This window comes from Charadrius vociferus, unplaced genomic scaffold (genome assembly GCF_000708025.1).
Source record: "Charadrius vociferus isolate BGI_N301 unplaced genomic scaffold, ASM70802v2 scaffold324, whole genome shotgun sequence".
In the NCBI taxonomy this organism is placed as follows: Eukaryota; Metazoa; Chordata; class Aves; order Charadriiformes; family Charadriidae; genus Charadrius; species Charadrius vociferus.
The window spans coordinates 2,889,415-2,894,673 of record NW_009648041.1 but is presented as its reverse complement, the minus strand read 5'-3'; positions in this window follow the sequence as shown (position 1 = coordinate 2,894,673).

Below are 5,259 nucleotides of genomic sequence, written 5' to 3'. Positions count from 1 at the left end.
CAGCAGGAAATTGAAAATTGATTCTTTACAGCAGTTATCTGAGATATGGTTCAAGTTCTTCCTTCAAGTTAGCCAGAGCAAAGAGCTAAAGCAGTCTCAGGGAACCGCCAGCTTGGCAGATATTCTGGGGTGGTTTCTGTGTCGTCTTTGAAGAGAAATTCAGAAATTATGCAGTTTTTTAAACAAGTCCCCTGTTTACTGTCAGTCCTATTAAATAAGCATGGAGGGTAAGAAGAGAATGAAAAAGATTTTGAATTACTCGAGTAATATGCAGGCACCTTTTAGTGAAGACATAGCTGTTGAATTGTCAAATATGGTGACGGTCAGATTACGACTCCTTAAGATTTCCTTAGCTGTGCTGTGGCATGGCCACGGGCTGTAGTCACAGCTCAGCCTCTGGTGCTACGTCTTGTACACACAGATATAAAGGAGGTGGCTTCTGCCCAAAGTACTAACCCACAGACTGCAGCAGGAGTTACGCAGGACGAAAAGATAGGAGGACATAAGACGACAGACTGTTGTTGGTGCTTGGATAGGCATGGAGACAGACATCTGGTGCGTGGATGGCTGTCCCTGCATGCACACATCCACTGCTAACTGGTGATGGAGACTCATGGCTTCACCTCTGCCCTGGAAGTGAATTTCCCTTCCTTTAGTTTTGCTGAGTACAGCTGAAGCAGGGGAGTGCACTCTAGCAAAGCTAAGTGCTTACTGTAAAAGGAAGTGGCATGACATAAAGTCATATTTTTACTAATGTTTCTATGAATGTGATAGACTAACAGAGCTGTACTGACTCAGAAGGGTAACCTTTGTCAGTCCGAGTCGTATATAAACGAATGGTTAAACCAGCACTTGGGTGCAGAGTTTAGTGATGTTTTTGTCAGCAAAATCAATGAAACTAATCTTGGGCAAAACATTTGCAAGAATATAAAAGTGACTTAGACACTTGTCTGCCTCAGCTTAAGCTTGCTTCAGCAGCACCTCCAGTGGTAGCCCCTGAAATGACGTTACTGGACTCCAGAAGCTGCCATACGTGGGAGAGCTCAAACCCCCTTTTATGCTCTGGCAGGAGAGCGAGTACAATAATGATTCACTGTTACAGGCCAGTGTTAGCTCAGTACAGATTGATTTGGGTTCTGTATCTTTTTGTTTAAAATGCGTTTCCACACAAATTGGTCTGGTGTGTTCAAACTTCCTAAATAATAATTCCACCAAAATTCTATAATAAATAAATTACCCTCAGAAATCTTACCGGAATTAAAAATAAATCAGCAGATTCTCTGTTCAGCAGCAGCAATAAATCCTTCCTCTATCACATCATACACTGTTTACATTTGCCTAGGGGCTCTAAAATATTATGAGATGAAATGATTTTCCTGTTCCTTGGTGTCTGGCTGCCATAGAATTTAAGTGTTTCATGAATTTAATTGTGAAGAGAACAGTTTAACGTTTTTCAGCCCCCTATGGGAAAATGGAAGGAGGAGCCAATTGGATATTATCCTGCCTGGAAAATGATTCATATTTAAAATTTAGCTATGATGACTATATCAGGTGAGATTCAGAAGGCCAACAAATGACCCCATGTCCATTAAAGACCCACGCAAACTGTCAAAAGAAGGCTTTGATATCCTAAGTAGGGCCTAGCCTTCTGCCTGTGGCAGAATTTCATTCCAGGTTGCATAAATATCTTTATGCAACATTAAGCCAATTTTCAGCATTTTCCTGAAAATCTATTAGTTGCTTTCAGGCTCCCTGAAAGGTATCATATTTCATTGCACGAGAATTCATCTGTCATACTTTGGAGAGTGAGTTTGTATCTTTAGCAACTAAAAGCTTGTAAAAGCGGTTGCAGTCTTTTGCTGGAGCAGATAGAAGAAACAAAAACTACTACTGTTGCTTTGATGTAAAAAGAATTCTTTTTTTCAATGGAAAAGATTGTCCTGGCTTACCTTGATTACGGAAATCAAGGAAAACATATAACTTAAGTCTACAAACCATTTTTGTACAATTTAGGGAATGAGAGAGACGATTGCTCTACAAGCTGGAAAACAAGCAAAACTACTAGTTGCGTCTCCTTTAAACACACACCCCTTTATATTTTCATTTTCCAATTTCTGTTTTCTTTTCGTCGTCCTCTTTTATTCACTTTCATGCTTTGCAAACAATATGGGAAGGATTTCTGTGCCATTGTGTATGCTCACTTATTCTGACTTCTCTGCTTGGTGCACAGAAGTCAGGGTGTGACATGAACAACAATTTGATGTACAGAGCCTACAATGCCAAAAGAATCTGGTATTTTATTCCGAAGCAAATGACAACAAAATCTTTGAAAACCTGAGAAGAAGGTGGGGTAGTAAAAGGGATGTGTGGGAGAACAGGAATATATAAAAAGGATCAAAGCAGATAAATTTCAGCTGGCATGTGATAACATACTCCTCAGTTTCCTAGAGTTAAATTTGTAGCTTCCAATATATTTTAGTGATGGATCCCACACAGCAAACTTAACCTAAATTATTCCTTATAAATTTGTTTCCTACAAAAAAAAAAAAGAAATATCACTTATAAATTTTGCTAATGTGCTTGATAGTGAAGCAAAATCAGCAGTAAGACAAAGACCACTGCTGACAATTTCAGTGAAGAACAAAATCAGTCAAGTATAATGTTCATCATTCCTTATTTACTATGATAATTAGATCCCGCCGTTCTGCACCGTGACGTGCATGGCTTGCTTTGTTCAAGATGTTATCCACATTGTTTCTTTGGGAGTTGTCGTCTTCTCTCGCCACCAACTTGATACACACACTTTTGGTATACATGCACTGAAAATGAATGCTTCAGAAGTTCCCGGTCGGCCCAGCACCTCTCTGTGTGCGTACCAGATGACACGGAGACAAATGGATCTGCTTCCAGGGACACCGCTGCACAAAGCATTGCTTTGGTTCATTAAAGCAAATGCTGGCGTACGCGTTCAATGAACGTTCTTTACTACTGAATATTAGCAGTGGTGTGAACGGGTCTCTTGAACTTTGTAACTACAGTCAGGGTTAAGAATGACAGAATCTGAGTGTTAGGAATTGAAAGAAATAAAAGAGTAAATCTGAAAACAGAACAGACTGGAGACCGGAGCGCTCCTGCATCTCTCTTCGGGTGGAACTGTGCATTAGCAGATGGCAGCCTAAAAACAATATGTGCTGAGAGAGCTTGAGATGTATGGCAAGATTTTCAACACCTACGCAAACGTTCAAAAGAGTATTGTCTGTCAGGGGTGGTGTAGGAATTCACAAGTTGCTTTTGTGTGGATTTCTGAAGCTATTATCTACATATGATCAGCTATGAGATGTTGGAGGCAAATTCAAGGCAAATTTTTACAAAATGGAATGCGAGAACTAGTCACAATATTAATCCATATGTTTTGATGTGAGCGTTGTAAAACTCATGCAAAACAGCCCAGACCCTTCCCATTGGTAGATCATGCAGTTAGGTTGCTTGTGAGAGGCAGCAGAAAATTGCAACTGAAGAGCAAATCATGATCTTGCCATCTGCCTGGAAGGAATTGTTATATAGGATTTGCTGTCAATCAAACAACCTGTTTTGGAGCAAAGGCAGAACAGTATATGATTTTTTTTTCCCATGCTCATTTCATGCACTAATTCCTTACTCGGAAACTAACCGTTTCCCGCACTAGTACAGCAGGCAGGGCTCTGGCTGCAGCTCTCTGCCCAGCCCTGCAAACAAGTAGGTGAGGCGTGGAAGAGAGTGCTTGGGGTGTTTTCCTTAAATAATGACAAAGCGCATAGCTGTGACAAGGAATTAAATCTTAAGGTATTGTGTTTGCTGAAGGGATGGCATCGGGGAAGCATTGGTGGCTCTATACCACATACTCATGTTAATTTTCGCTTTTTCTTGTTCCAGTGGGAGAACTTGCCCCAATTTCTTGTTTGCACCTCTTTAAAGGAGTCTTTTGTGTTGCTTTCTAATTTTTGCAGTTGGTTGGGTGTTTTTTCATGAGCATAACAGAAGTCTGAAATTGTCCCTGTCTGCCTGCTTTATCTTTTCAAGGATTTTCCTACCAACTCTAGGCTATAGTATTGCACACTAGTCTGTTTCATCCGTAACCAAATTTCCTTGTGTAGCCCCTCTAATCAGAGGATCTCCAAGCATGCTAAAATAGGTGTGTGGAAGCCACACTGTGCCCCTGCAGAATCCAGGACATTTTAGAAATAATAAACCGAAATATAATTTAAGATCACACAGCGAATCCATTACAAGTATTCACACTGCAGGGGGCAAGTAGCAAAGAAACCTCTCAATTTGTTAATGTTTTTCCACCACTGGCTTTCTTTGTGATAAAGTGGAAGCAAATACACAGGTTTGCGAATAAGCTATTTGGTCAATCCCCTAGTGTAATAGAAGAGCTGAGATTTCCTCTGCAGCTGGGGCCAATGCAGAATTAGTAGACTTTAAAGTGCTATTTTCAGGGTAGCACCTGGAGTTACAAAGACCACAAGTGCAACACAGCAGAGCTGAATTGGCTCTTTGCATTTTCCTTTTGCAGAAGTGCCAGACAAAGCTTTCTTTCCAAAATAAGATGTTTCTGAGCACAGGGGCTGGGTTGTGCCAGGATGCGCGTTTGCTGTGTACTGGAGCACCCAGGTATGCCTGGAAACATTTCACAGCCAGGACAGGCATTAAGGACGGGCGTTGAGCTCCTAGCAGAGCTCCGTGCCGTGTTTGCTACCACACAGCACAACCGTCCTGGCGTATTTCCCAAACCAGGCTGGTTGTGCCTTCTCACTGGGATTTACTCTAACCAAAAAATACTTTGCACCTAACAGTTTCTTTGAGCCTTCAGACTAGCTCATCCCTGTGCCAGGTTGGGAACGCTTTAAAGGCTCAGGTGGTTTGAGTTTATGAAAGTTCCCAATCTGGGGAAGGAGGTGAGAAGAGCAGGGTGGGGTTATGGTGGTATTTGCTTCAGGAGCAGGGGTGGCAGCAGCCAAAAATTTACAGAAAGAAGTTTTTTATTTGGGGGGGTGTCACAAAAAAAAGAGCGAAGCCTGCCTGTGAGCTCAGACTTGTTTTTTCAAGGTTGGTGCTTGGGATCTAGACTTTTGGGGCTGAAGGAGTCGGTTCCTGGTTGTGCTTGTGATTTGAGTTTTTGTGGCATGTTGGGGAATCTCTTTCTCTTCCTGTTGATGTTGGGGAGGGGTGAGGGTCGTCATGGAAGAGTTGATGTATTCTTGAGCTTTGGTCTGTGTG